The following is a 15,337-nucleotide window of genomic DNA, read 5'->3' as shown; positions in this document are numbered from 1 at the left end:
TAGCGCGTTTTGTAAAATCGCCACATACGCCGAAACCATGACTCCAGGATAAGCGGACTACAGCCCGCAAGCCTTGAATTGTCTGGGCTCACCAACTTAATTGTTTGAGCTTGTTTCCTTGAAAGACCAGAATATTGTGACAAGCGTAAAAGAGCACATTTGTTAAGCACAATAGTCTACACCCTCTTTCCGCTCACTCCATTTCAATAAGATGTCAACTTAGTAAAGCGTAGATGGAAACTGCTAGCAAAAAGAGATGGCATGCCGATCAGGTGAATGTACTATAACTAGCTACACAGTTAACTCGAAAATGGTTTTTAACCCTTTAAATCAAGCAGCCTTAACGCCCACAGCACGCGTTCGCCACAGAGACAAGCACTCATTAGAAGCACAGATACAAAGATGCGCGGACAGCTTGCGCCGCTTCGGCACCCCCGTCGCCGATGACGCGCGTACTCAGCCGGCCCGGCCCGGCTCCAGCGGCGCAGCCCACCTTGACCACGCTGCGTTCCAGGTCGTCGGAGAGCAGCAGCAGCGCGCGCCGCTCCCGGCTCATCAGCAGCGCCGTCACGTGGTGCACGTCACGGAAGCCGAGCGGCGCGTGCGCGACGGCCTCCTCCAGCGAGGTGAGCGACGTCAGCTCGCGCTGCATGTGCTGCGCGCCGTCGGCCGCCGGCGCACTTTCGGGCAGCAGCGCCGACAGCGACGCCTGGCCCCAACGCGCCCTCTGCTGGCGGAGGACAGCGGTCGGCCGCGGGTGGAGCGGTGGGCAGACAGGGGGGGGGGGGGGGGGGGGAATGCTGATGCGTGCCCGACAGCCAGTGGTGGTCGACGGAAAACGAAGTCAGGGCTTCGAGAAAAATCAGGAGGGACGGTGAGATGCAAGAGACGACAATAGAAGCATGTGGAAAACAACGACCCGAGATTAAATGGCATTCGGAAAGGAAGTGGATGCGACCGATAGGACACAATCCACGCTTGGCTTATTTCCCGCTAGTCTGAACCGCGGTAATAAGCAGCGACATAATACGCGGCGTGAGATGAATAGCCAGTTCTAACCCGACCCCGCAGAACCTCATATCTTTTCAGAGATCTGGGAGCTGATAAAACGCATAAGGAATGCGAGCGCCTTGCAATGCAACAATCGAACCACGGTCATGTGTCGTGGAGGTGCTACCATTGCACATATGTAAGTTTGTCGTGGTCATGGGAAGCGACGAAAACCGTCGAATCGTAAGCCGCACGGAACTAACCAACAGCCACCACGAGATCTTGTGAGCTGGTAACAAGCCCCTTGCCTCAGACAAAACACCACAATCGCAAACAACATCCATACCTGCGACTCAAACGCAACATCCACCCGACGCCCGCCCGTTCCCGGCACGCGGCGCTGCTCCGCGGTCAGCCGGCGACCCACCTTCCGCCGGCCCATGTCCCAGAGGCCGGTGGCGACGGCGTCGCCGGGCCTGCTGGCGCGCCGCTCCTGCCACTGGCCTCACTCTGTGCGTGTCAGGCTCCTGGAGCCGCTCCACTGCTGGCCGCCGACGGCCGCTTGCCGCTGCACCATGTCTGGCCGCAGCAGGCGGTACTTTGCTGCGCCGCAGGGCGAGCAACGGTCAGACGACCAGCTCCGCGGCGCACAACGCAAGCGGCGGTCCCGATAGAGGGCTCGTGCAGGGCGTGCGTGAGGGAGTATATGTACGCCAGAAAACTGCCACATCCGCGGCATACATGCCCTGTTTATGAATGCATGTATGTTGCGCATGTGGCCACTTCAAGCGTGTGCATTGCGTGCACACGTGCAGGCAGTGACAGGATAATAATTTAAAAAGTGTGTATGTGCACACGTCATTTCGGGGTATGTCGGTCTTAAAAAACATAACAAACGGAAGTCAGCACATCGTAATATCGATGTGTGAGAGTACAACATCCATCTGTATTTGTTCTTAACACGAACAAACGACTTCATTTCAAGACCTGACTCGGAAAGCGCAGCTAAGCACTCGCATTATTAGAAGTGTTACTGCTAAAGACATGGTCCCAAGATATACATACAGGGACACGGTTGCAGAAAAGTACGGGGCAAGTTATCGGGCTCTTCACTGCTCCCGTGCCAGTTGTGTCACATCTGGGCGGAGAGCCCGTGGCTGAGACACGTGTCAAAGACGCTCGATGTTTTTTGGCGCAGACGGTGATTGGCGGTCGCTCCTCACACGGATGCGTCGGACTACAAATGGCCCCCATAAATCTGGTGCTGCCTCGCCACGCCTGCATTCTCGTGAGGAGGGGCAGCCCTGTCGCCGACGCCCGTCACCTTCCGTTCCCCGGTTGGTCCGGCCCAACAGCGATGCTCCAACGGGACAGGATGGAATAAAGCGCGAAAAGACGTCGTACTCGGCGTCATGTCCTCGAATTTCGCTATTTACTATACCAGTTGCTTTGCAGCTGGTGGATGACCTTAGGACTGGAACGGATGCTCGTTTATCTGACAGGATAACGAGCAAATGCAGTCAGCGTCTGAAGCGCTGGAGTATGGATAATGCTCGCAACTAATATATAAATGCTCTAAATTCAAGGCAATAAATGAGCTGCTAACACTTTTGATACATGCCGGTAGAATGACACAACAAACAGCCTATTGTTCGGCTCCATTGCTTCCATCAACAATGCCTTTTAACGCGGCTGATGTTCGAAATCGGCAACGATGCCACTTCACCTAGTGATATGCACCGCTTAGCTGTTTCTTCAACCCCTTTCCCCATATCTACATTATATCACCCTCAGCCGAGACAAAGCTGGCAGTGGCTGCATGATGCAAGGTTCTTTCACTGATGTTTATATTTCAGGAAATTGGTATAACCCTTCTCAAACAGCAGCAATAGCCAAAAAGCTCAAGCGAGACTTTTACTATAGGACTGAACAGATCTTATGCAGCATTTTCTTCACGGGGCACTACCGGCGAAAGAAAAGTTAAACGGTATGCAGGCATGCTGTATAGTGTATAATATGCATAAGTCGTGTATGACAATGCATACAATTATATATTGACACGTATATATGCACTTGGCATCCACAAATGGCTAGTGCGTGTATATGTATATTAGCCAACATTTGCCTGCGTCGCTGGGAAACCGGAGGCACGAGGTTCGATTCTCCACGGCGCCTTTTCTTCATGCCAGGGTGACCGGCAGGTGGGGCATTTAGCCTCAGCAGCTGAGGGCGTCGCAAAGTCCCAAGCGTGCACAAACGCATGATGGCAGCCGCAGTGACATGTGGATAGAAAAACCCTTACTTTTCATTGGAGTTTGACACTAACTCCACGGTGATGCATGAAAAAGTCGGAAATAGGATTCGACCCTCCCACTTGGACTGGCATTTCTATGCTCCTGGTAGACCAGTTATCCGCCACAGCATTTGCGCCGTACATGTACGGAGATCTAGGCCAGCGGAAAAGCGCGTTCCAGATGTCTTGTAGTTGTGTTCACTACAGAATCATAGTGTCGTTAATTGTATGTGTAGCGTTGCATCGCGTTGTTGGCAAACACATGATCCATATCGTGCCAGCGGAGGCGCTGTACAACGACGGGGCAAAGAAAATCCCGGGAGGTCAGTACAGTCAAACAGCCAAAAACACTACAGTCGGGTCACTGTAGTCAAAAACAGGAAGCATCAGACGAATCAGGTGCAGCGGTCCGTGGATTTTTCATTAGTCTGGGATTGCTTGCTCCCTTACTATATGCCCCTGACAAGTCCCAGCTAGGAACAGTGGCATCATTCGGAGCACGTGGACAACGTGACCGGTCCGACCATCCGCCTTCGGTCTGCATACTAACAAAGTTTATATTCACAACAAAGCAAGCATTTTGGTCGGGTCCATTCCATCACATACGGTTTGGTGCCGCAATAGGCGTTGGAAACGACGGGTCCGTGTGTGCATGCCAACCCACTTTCCGAGAATTCATATTAATTTGTCGGTGACGTATTACAGCATCAGCTTCCAAATTAGATTTTGGCACCTCCATTTTTCGACTTTCCTTAGCCTATGGCTAAAAGCGTCTCAGAACGTCCCAAAACCGAACGTCGGCCAACAATTAACATTTTGATGATAGGTCTATTATTTGTCCTTTACTGGCCACTTTTCGCTCTTTTTTATGCTCTCCACCGTAGCCGACATCGGGCCGGCGGATCCCCGCGCAGGTGACGACCAAAGGCATTGACTCGGAGTCGAAGAGCCAGTGAAACAGTCACCTTTTTGACGGTGCTCTCAAATGTATGTTAAGCAATATATGCCGGCCTTTCAGCACTCATGGGGTCACTTAGATCATTGCCCGTATATAGCTTTTCCACATGCTGGGAGCATGTCACATATCCATTTTGTCACCCATGCGTTAATCTAAAACTTCTTGCGAACGGGAATACTCAATTTAGCACTGTTCGGGCTGCAAACATGTTCAGATACAATATGCTTCCAGACTGGGATGGCTTGTGGTCAGTGACAGCGACCGTGCCAAAGGTCAGGTAATGTCAGAGGTGCAGGATGGGGCGTGCGAAACCTTACTTCGTGTTGGCAGTGCTTGCTTTGTTATGCTTTGAGTGTGTTATGACGCGCTGCACGGTTCGAGAGAAGCCCTCGAACACCAGCAGAGGGATGCCAGCGGGGAGTTTGCACCAGCCCTTTTGCAGCTGCGAGGCAGAACGGGCCAATCGTCGCCTCTTCTCCTATATTTTCAGAGGCATTTCGTCACTGGAGATAATTGTTCCTAACAACGGAAAAAGCATGTTGAAATCATCTCTGTATTGGCTTCGCTCGTTTCGTTACACACAAAGTACTCTACGTGTTCCCAAAACATCTTATGTATCACATCCGTTAGCCAACCAGTGCTCCTTTGGGACAGTCACCTAAGCTACTTTTGATTCCACCCACCTAACATCCGTCTTTCGCCTGACGTTCTCCCAGGCCCCTCTTAAATCCCATGCGAACCTCTTCCCGATAAATCTTTAGGACACCTCTACCCAGCAACTCTACCATTCCGGATCTTTTAAGGATGCCAAAACTGGTGGTAAAGCCACATATCCGCAAAGCCTTCGATAACTAGTGGCAAAAAGTATGCATCCGCATTGCCTTCAACGAGGTATTCATCGGGAGAGCTCGCCAACTCGAGCTCGATAACTGCAGATCGTTTCCCATCGTCCTCGCCGAGGGTAGACATCCGGCATACCGCTCAGCTACCCTCGTCAAAAGTCTCCAGCGAGCTGCGAAGTCGGAGCAGGACCCGGACTGAAATTTGGCATGGCTCGGTTGGCCCTCTCGTGCCGGATCGTGCGTCTTCCGGTTCGCTCCATCCGCCTGCCGCCAGCGCATCACACGCTGATGTAGGAGAGACGCTGCGGGTCGACCTGCAGCCGACGCACGGGAATTGGAGCGGCGGCGAGTACGGCGCAGCTGGAACGATGCCCCGCTATCGCGGCTAGCCGGCCGCGACTCGCGCTCAAAAGCCGACGCGCCCGAGTCAGAGTCAACCGAAGTGCCGCCCGGCTGGTCCGCCTCCTCCTCGTCCAGCTGCAGTTCGTCCGCCTCCTCGTCGTCCAGCTCGTCCTCGCCCGCGGACGAGGCGACGTCGATGTCGTCGCTGGAGCCGTCACTCTCGGATTCGGCCGACGTCTTGTCGAGGTCGTCCGGCTCGACGTCACCGCCCTCGGCTGGTGGGTCGGCCACCGCCGCCGGCCGACCCTCTAGCGGCTGGTCCAGCGCCACCGAGCCGCCGGCCGCCTCGGAGTCCGGCCTCTGCCGTCTGAAGGGCGGCGCGGCTTCGCGTCACCCGTTTCGCAGGCGGCTCAGTCGTCTCCGAGTCGCTGTCCGTCGCCTGAGCGGTAACTTTAGACAGAGGTGCCGTCCTTCTTGAGGGCGGACGCCCTGAAAGCTGTGCCGCGGTCCCGGCTTTGCCTTGCTCCTAGGCGGGTTGATAGGAATCGGCAGACTTCGAGTCGGTGTTGGCACGTTTGAGCTTTGGCCGGGAAGTCCTGGGCTCTGAGCTGGCCGAACAGCGAACTGTTGCTGGAGTCTGCGACTCGACCTCACAGTGGAGGTTGTTTGACGCTGCTGCACCGCCCCTTCTGTTGCGGACGGCGTCAGATGTGTTCGCAAGTTGGGAAGAGGGCGCGTTCTAGGAAAGGTTCTGGGAGTTGTCGTGGGACGCTGTTGACCTTGGCTTCTAGACGCTCCTGGCGTGCGTTGAGCTCGTATTCCAGACTGATGTTGAGCCCTTGGATTAGTTATGGGCGGGGTCGAACGTCGACTTCTGTCAGAACCATGAATGGTTCGTCTAACATGTTGCGCTCCTTGATGTGTGTTCTGCTCCGATTCCTTAGATTCGCCTTGTCCCATTTTGTAAGCACTTCAAAACGACCTGCTCAAATTCACATTTCACGCTCGATATGAATAAGGGTTCGCGTGGATCACTAAACCCTACTATCGTTGTAACAAATGACTCTTTACCCCTCGCTCTCAGCGGTGATATTCGAAAATATTTCGGCTCTTTCCTCCGCACTGTTGTGACAAGAAAATAGCACAGCATACAAAATAGCGTGCGCAAATAACAGAGATTCTCCGCTCCGAAGATTTAATCAAGACAGCGTTCATAAATTCGCCCCCACGAATTTTGGAACGACTTCAAAGTGGTTCAGTTAATTTAGCCACATCCCAAGCTCTGTTTAGCTGAAAATATTATCGTCGTGCAATATAGTGTTTTGCAATGTGATGGACACAACACTATCTGGTGATAACCATCGCCAAGCCGCAAAGCAGCCAGGCAATGCTCGCCCATCAAAACCGGGGTAGCTGAGAAAAAAGGTTATGACAGGAGCATTGTGACAGCTCTGTGAAAATATAAGCGGCATAAAAGGTTCCAGTAAATCTGGTCAATCCCGATCACTCCATTTCGGTTCGACAACCACGTAACAATGCGTAATTCTGTTAGTTCTTATTTATATCATGTATTTTATAACCTATGTATAGCCTAGAACGTCATATTACGGCCAGAACGTGTTTCCTGCCAGTAGTCAGGGGGAAAATCAATTAGCTTCAGTAAACAAAACACTGCAGCTACTTCCTCCGGGCGCTAGACTCACATGACGCAAAAAGATATTACGATGTAAAATACTGCAAACTGCATCTAAGACTGCAACGTGTTATACCAATGACATTCCTGGCAGTCCCAAAAAATCACATATGTAAAATGAAAATAACTTAGAAAACTAAGCTAGCAAACTAAATTATTTGATACTCATATGAAAGCCCCAATGCCTGGGGCACACTCAGGGGCACATGATTCAGCCCCTAACATAGGGCAGCTAAGTAAGCCAAAGAGAACCAAACTTTTTCAGTTGCACCTCAAACCCGTGTTCTCCAATGTCAGCGTGGCTGGAGCACCCGCTAGTCATCATCCCCTAGATCTGTACCCATAGGGGTACTGAAAGGAATGTTGTGCACGCCAAGCGCCCGCAGACACTAGGTCAGCTCCAGCAAGGTACCAGCAACGTCCAACGCGGGATGTCGTTGGACACATGTGCTCGCGTGGGACCAAGGGGCCAAGAGGGGTACCATCATCCGTGTAGAGCAGAAGGGCTGGAGCACGTGGAGCACGTGCTGTCATGAACGCTAGGTCAGAGTGGCCGTGCATGAACGTGAACTACATGATCGCATAATCTACGGATAAAATCTACGCCAATAAAGTTGCATGCATCACACTTTTAAATGACGTGCATATTTGTGACTTTGGTATAGTATTGAGAGTCATGATGCGAAAATGTGATGTATTTTTCGGGACACCAGTCATACGCAACTGTCAAAAATGCATTCACATTTACAAAAAAGCCAACTTCACACATCAGTGAGAGACTCCAAGGTTTTGGTTTTTCGGCATTCAGTTTTTCTGCTGAAAACAACCGAGCTTTGCAAAGCTGTTTGCTTCACATTCAATGCACAGGCGGGCCATTGTCAGTAATAAGGAACCCTGTTGCCAAATCAAGAGAGCAAAAACGAAAGGTGCATAGGTGCAAGTGCATATCTGTACAGAGCTGCAAAGGTGTGACATTTGTTTAAGCCCTTCAGTCTATACGCAAAATGGTGAGATTAAAAAATTACATCGTTTGCATTTATGCCATGTCAAATTCACTCCAAATTTTGTGCTACTTCATCATGTACATACATTAAAAGGAATGTTCCACATTTGAAGGTATTAAAACAAGCATCAATATGGTGAGATAAGCTCACTTAAAGCTGTTGGTATACTTTTAAAGTGGAAAAGGCTGCTCTTAACATTTTTTTCTATTTCGTAAATATGCCCCCTATTACGTCAACGTTTGATAACGTCATCCCTCTTCCACAATAATGATTGAGAGCTAACTGACGGGCGTTATATCTGGAAATCGTGCTCACGAACGCCACGCACGAACGACTGCACAGTTTGTATTTGTATTGGCATTGATCGTCGCATGGCTTAAGGAATAGCAGGATTTAAATGACGGTTATTATGGCGTACCGTTTAAGAACTCAGCAGTTCTACTACAGTTAAAGCAACATCAAACAATTCAGAGCTGGGGTCAGGTAATTTTTAACTGATCGGAGCAGACTCGCAATATGTTTTTATGGCGAACAAGCCTGAAGTTTGTTGTTTCCAGCCTGCATCGCTCGGCTAGTGTCCAGCCTACTTCATTTCCCACTGCCAATGCGTTTGGCATAAACCGTCCTGCAACTGTCAACACGGGGCCCGCATTCGGAACACTTCCCCAGCACATGCTTCTCCCGCTGCCGCACCGCGCGGACAGATGTTTGGCGGCTAAGACTACCAACGCACGCTTCCTATGAGGGGCATTTCGCCTCTGCGCATGGTGCGCTTCGCAAGTGCTCTGGCCCGTTTGAATGCGCGATTTTCCGTCGCGGACTGGATGAGTAAAACAAACTTAAACGCTTTGGTGAGAAGCACCAGAGACACCCCCTTCCCACTCCTGACTAGGCGATGGATAAGAAACCTATAACTGACCTGGGGAGGGATCAGTGTCAATGACTGACCTGATTAGGGATCAGATCATGACTGACCTGATAAGGGATCATGTGGCCATGATTGGCTGATGAGGAATCAAATGATGACTAGCCTGATGAGAGATCAGCTGTCCATGACTAGCCTGATGAGCGATTAGATCGCCATGGCTGGCCTGACAAAGGATCAGCTGGCCATGTCTGACCTGAGGGGATTAGCTAACCATGACTGACCTGAGGAGGGACCAGCTGACCATGACTGACCTGATGAGGGATCAGTTGACCATGACTGACCTGAGGAGGGATCAGCTCACCATGACTGACCTGATAAGGGATCAGCTGACCATGACTGACCTGATGAGGGATCAGCTCACCATGACTGACCTGAGGGATCAGCTGACCATGACTGACCTGATGAGGGATCAGCTGACCATGACAGACCTGAGGAGGGATGAGCTGACCATGACTGACGTGAGGGATCAGCTGACCATGACTGACCTGAGGAGGGGATGAGCTGACCATGACTGACGTGAGGGATCAGCTGACCATGACTGACCTGAGGAGGGACCAGAGCGGTCCGCTGTCCGCGGCGAAGTCCGGTGCGGTGAGTGTCACCAGACGGTCCACCCGGTAGGGGAGGACGTCGCTCTGCTCGGTCAGAGGCAGCAGCAGGGCACACGTCACGCTCACCTGAACATCAAAACACAAACGTCAACACAAAAGACCCACGGCAAGGAAAGCAGCATAATGTGAGGTTCATAATATTCACATAGGGGACGGGGGAGCGCGCGAAAATCATATTATCCCCAAATAACTATGCTTGGTTTGGTATTGCTGCCTACATTAATTCTGACGACTTTGTTCGACAATTGGAGGAATTTAGACCATCTTGGTGGGGAGGCCAAATCAAAAGGACGCCAAGCTCCACCCAAGGAGAGGATCATGTTTAAGACCCCGCCCACACCACATACATATTCAAAGAATGCCGCGCACCGAGAAGCAGCGTCGTGAAGACTGGTCGCACGGCCACCATCGAACTTAATGCAGAGTGTTCATTCCAGAAAAGACTCGAACATAATCTGTGTGCGTGCCAGCTGATAGTTAAGAGGAGAACAGCCGTGCGACGGACGCCGATAATTGCCGGGGAATGGCAGACGTCGGATCTCGTTCCGCAGCATCTCTGGGGTGTGAAAGCCAAACGAGGTACGGAAAATCGCAAACACGCCCTCACAGTGACGGCATTCTCTATCGCTGCAGTTGCAGAACGCAAAGTATTCAAGCAGTGTAAACACCGCAACTCCGCTGTCCAAAGGCGAAGCCTCATATGTTCATCTTTTGGTCATCTTGAGTTTTTATGTAATTTGATTCGTTTTAAGCTGAATTCGATTTTTTAAAAACTATTTGAAACTTTCACAAACTTTTAGCTAAAAGTGGGAGCCAAGAGTTTGGAAAAATTTCAACTAATCGTTTAAATAACCGAATTCAGCTTGAGAAGACGAACCAAACGACATAAAAAACGCAAAACGACCACGAATGAAAAGGTGGGGTTTTACCTTCGGGCGGCACAACTATGGGCACAAGCCCAACGTTTCCTCTTATTTTGCGTGGGACCGTGCAGCACCTTCCAAATCGCGCGAACGCAGTGAGAAGACAGGGCAGTCCGTTCAGCCACGCCCTGACCGATCGGGGTGACCCAGGCTCACCTGGCAGCGGACGTCGAGAAAAGCCACCAGCAGACAGCCTTGCTGAGATCGGTGTAATGAATACTCACCGTGTTTCGGTATCCCGTCTGCAGGAATATGACTCCGTAGTATGTTCTCAGGTGCCGGCGAATCTCGAGGGAAAAAAAGTGCTGCACTCCTGCCAGCAGCCATTCCAAAAGGCGACTCTTGCCGCTGATCTCGACGAAAGACTGACGGCATGTGGATGCTGTGAGCCTTGGCCGACAGATATTTGGTATGATACGACCCGATGACCGGTATGACGACAGATACTTGGAACGGGATTATGGGGAATGTTGTCCCCTTTGATATTTTATTAAAATCAGGCACAACAAATAATGATAAGTACCCAAGCATTTTGAACCACGTGAGGAAGTAGCAAGCTGTAAAATGGTCAGTGCAACTTATTTCTTTCACACGCACTTCTTCAGAGTGAAACAAACGTAGACCACGATTCACGACTGAACCGACTTGTATCCAGTATAGCTGCCGCTGGCAATCACAGCCAAACTGCCGACGTCCTATCCCGGAACACGGAGCAACCTTAAGCCCTTCTCGATCAACTTCGGTCACAACACAGTCTTTTCGAGAATATGTCAGACCAGAAAAATGTATGTGCATACGCCTTATGCACGAAGCAAGAGCAGGCATTCCAGCACAGCAGCACCCCGTCCGTAAGGCAGTTGGCAAAGCGTTGTGATGAAATACTAAGACAACTATAGCCGTAACAGTGCCACCGCGCGCCTTACGAAATCCGGTTTAGGGTTTCGGGGCACGCAACTGCTTGGGTTCATGAGAGAGCCTTTCTTCGGCTATTTTCGGAAACAGACCTTACTTTTGAATATAAAAGCATTAAATGTTCTAATACAAAGCAAAGTTGCTGAAATTGCATGAAAACGCCTGAACTCCCAGCGCTCCAATCGATGACCGGAAGTCCAGGCTTGACCTCGGATGACGTCACGTCACAAGGGAGCTGCCATCTGACAGCCATTCACCGGCGGCTCCCTCGGTGAGTTGTGTCCATCACACGGCCAAGCCTGCGTCCGGCCTGGCCGACCGAGGCTCGGCGCTTGGCCCCGGACAGAGCGTCCCCGCCGCTGAGGGGGGCTCGGCGACGCGGGCCGGCCACTCACGCTAGACAGCAGCGCCACAGCCAGGTCGATGGTCCGGGCCGAGACACCGTCAGCCGGCAGGCAGCAGTCCAGCAGCTTGTTGCGTTGGATGACTGTGGCGGCGGCCGCGGCGCACGTCAGTCAGCGGTGAGAAACGTCCACCAGCGGCAATACGCCGCAAGAGGTCGGCAACACGACAACCAACGGTTCAATATCGGGCAACGACGGCAACTGAGCAGCGGAGAAGAGCGGCGCTACATACGCGAGTAAGTTTGTGGGGCCTCACCAAGATGACGACGCCTTTAGAATACGCATTGCGCATGACATAGATGGGACGCATTGTAATGTAGGCAACGGCTTGTCGGCAACATTGTCAAGTTCGGCAGTGATTAACGCCATTTTTGCTGTTTATTTGTGTTATAGGGCGCACGAGAATTACACTGGCTGTCTAGACTCATAAACCATGCCAGATTCATTCAACCGGCTGCAACCCACAGCAACACACACACAGTGCTGGAGGTGTGGCCGCGGCGGTATTTAACCAAATATCGTTATGTGTTCGTGTTTTTCCCCCTTTCTCGTGGTGTTTTTGCATATTCATCCGCGAGTTTAAGACGTTTCCTCGCATTCACATACTCGTTTGTAACACTTTCCGTAGGTTATTCGATTACAAGTCATATTTCTGTAGCTAATAGGAGGAATGCATAACCTCTTGCACTGTGGCACAAAACGTAACTCGTGTTAGGTCATCCGACCCTCTTCCATCCGGTCATCCGATCCTCTTTCATGTTTTATTCTTAATTCGCACGATGTCCCGCTTGTCCGGGGTAGACTGCATGCGTCAGACACGAGTGGGCCGAGAGGCCCCCCGGGAGGGGGACCCAGACCGGGCGCGTGGCATACACTTCGAGGGGTCCCTGCGCGGGCTACAGCCCGGCGGTCCACCCCCCCCCCCCCGGGGGGGGGGGGGCGCACATAGTCCTGCCCCACCGTTATCCATCCTCCTTCATTCACATAGCTCAGAAATGGTCATTCATAAACATTATTTTATTTGCGTCAGTAGGGGTGCGCACGATCGTTGTCATGACCACGGTGATCACGACTGCAGGGGAGAAGCGTAGTGCAGTTACAAAGCGTTGGCAGCGTAATTTGGGCACCGAAATAATTCAAATTGATATCCTTGTTATGTCTTGACGGTGCTGCAGCGGTACTACCCAGTGCTATCGTTAGACGTAGCTAGTCCTGGGGTTTCACTGGAGTATGCTTTTGAAATATGCCCTAAAGTTGGGATATGCCAATTGAAAGTTGGTACAGGGATCTTGTTTACAGACTGTTTCATGACAGCATGAAATGAGCATTCAGCTTTTCAAAGAAAGGTCCTACGGCAGCCCAGTTTTAAGGGTACAGAGCTAATGGTAAGTCATTCACTCACCTTTAATGGAAGACAAGGAGGCAAAAATGAGCTCAAGGGCATCAGTGCTGAAGCCATCCTTGTAGCTATCACACAGCTCTTCTAAGGCAATAAGCTTGTGTACAGTACTCCTTTGAGGGTCTGAAATGGAAGTTATTGGTTTGTTACGAGACATCGCAATGCCAAAAGGTCTTCAAGGTACAACTACAGAACAACCCAGCTGATCCAGTACAGATACATATCAATATATGTATGTTAGAACAATAGTTCAGATCTAGGTATATGTGATGCTCCTGCTATGAAGCATGTGTTTTGCAATAAAACAGGCAGATTAGCATGGTGATGATGAACACAAAACTGATGAAGATGAAAAACAAACAGGTGACAGAACAGGTATGGGTAGACCAGGTATGTCACAATAAGTACTTTGTGCTTACCCTGCAATATTGACAGCTGAGCTTGGATGGCATCTAGAGACTCTGCCATTACATCACATGTCAGGTGGATGCCCTACAGCACCTGCTGTAATGGAAAAAGAAACAAACATTAGTGAATTTGAGCCTGGCATGCTAATGGGAGCTGAAGATGCCAATTACTGCTATCATGTGTGTCCTCTCCTAAAAAATATACTGTCATGTTGCAGAGTGCTGTGTGCACACTTCAGCTCAAGCTTATGATGTCTAAGTTTTCAAAAGGATTGTTAGCTTTTAACAGTGTAAAAAGGGATAAGTCACATACTAAGTGGTCTTGGTAATCATCTGATGGGCATTAAGGAAGCTGACTAGTCTTTGCTAGAACATGGATGTCTTAGTGGAGATCTTTTTGAAGTCTTTAAATGTGTGCATGGTCAAGAACAGTTATCTCAGAGAGATATTTGAATAGAATGAAAAAACACAGGCCAAGTATAGCATCTCCTAACCATAACATTTTAAAAAGTGGATTCTGCTTCATCTGTTATTGAGCTCGAGATGAAATACAATTCAAGGGCATGCTGTTGTCAAGAGAGGAAACTAAAAGGGGCATATAACTTTATTACTTAAATACCTTGTTAGGAAGTAGACATGATCTGCAACAAACTGTGGGCATAATGTGACTTTGTCCTGAAAGCCTTACCTTGTTACCCTTCAGTTACATTCCATGAAAACAATCCTCACCTCTTGCTCCATGCCAGTCAGTAAAAAATAACATTCTCTGCAACTGACAACTGCAACTGACACCTGTGCACATGGGTGTGCTGAGCCTTGGAAGCTGTGTGCACCAAAATTAGGCCAGGCCAAAGTATGCTGAATTTGACATCATTTTTCACAAGGATTTTGAGCATTTTTGTATGAAATTTCCTATGCAAATTGACACTCTGAAAATGTTGGCTGCCCATGTACTAGAATTGGTGCTGATTAAGTGCCAACTGCGAACAGTGCTAAAATTTGCAGCCAATGTGTGCTGAACCAAAGTTGTTGCTGTGATCTCACTGTTATACATGTCAGGCATGCTTTACACAACATGCATCTTTAGCAGTCTGTGCCCTATGGAGGTACTTTATCTATAAATGGTCACAAATATTTAGGTTTATGATGGAAATTATGTTTGCCATCTATTTATAAGGTTAAGAGCACTTCTGTCCTCAGTATAATTGAATGCGCGGGTTTTAACGTAGCATGGTTAAGCCCTAAGGCGGCGTACTTTCACTGTGATTGTGGATAATGAAAAGACACTAAATACATGGGTGAATGGGATCTTACTACAGCCTTACCTACCTGGCGTAATAAACTTGTCACAGGTTAGTGTCTTACCTTACAGCACCAAATGACACAGAGGCATGGTACGTTTAAAATCGCCTGTATTTTTCAATGGATTTAAAACGCCATGTACTTCGTCAACCCGTAGCTGAAAGTCAAGGCGCGGCATCCTGCGGAAAGATGGGCAAAGCGGCAAAAGCTGCGCGATTGAAATTGAATATGGCGGTATAAATAACAAAACATTTGAAAAAGATGCACTTTTATTTTGCTGAGCTAAAAAGCCTTGCAAAGGTGCTTAGCAAACAAAAATAATTTTACTC

General features: G+C 49.9%; 1 long non-coding RNA gene across 1 annotated transcript; it reads right to left on the bottom strand.

Moving 5' to 3' along the window:
• Positions 1–11,897: 11,897 nt before the first annotated feature.
• On the bottom strand, positions 11,898–15,191 carry LOC119098437 (uncharacterized). Its single transcript, XR_005094229.1, has 4 exons — positions 15,072–15,191; positions 13,719–13,803; positions 13,303–13,422; positions 11,898–11,983 (listed from the first exon to the last, which is right to left on the bottom strand). It is a non-coding gene; the product is annotated as an uncharacterized LOC119098437 (long non-coding RNA).
• Positions 15,192–15,337: the final 146 nt, after the last annotated feature.

The sequence above is a fragment of the Pollicipes pollicipes genome, unplaced genomic scaffold (genome assembly GCF_011947565.3).
Source record: "Pollicipes pollicipes isolate AB1234 unplaced genomic scaffold, Ppol_2.1 Scaffold_4740;HRSCAF=5597_pilon_pilon_pilon, whole genome shotgun sequence".
Taxonomy (NCBI): Eukaryota; Metazoa; Arthropoda; class Thecostraca; order Pollicipedomorpha; family Pollicipedidae; genus Pollicipes; species Pollicipes pollicipes.
This window is presented reverse-complemented; position numbering and strand designations above follow the sequence as displayed.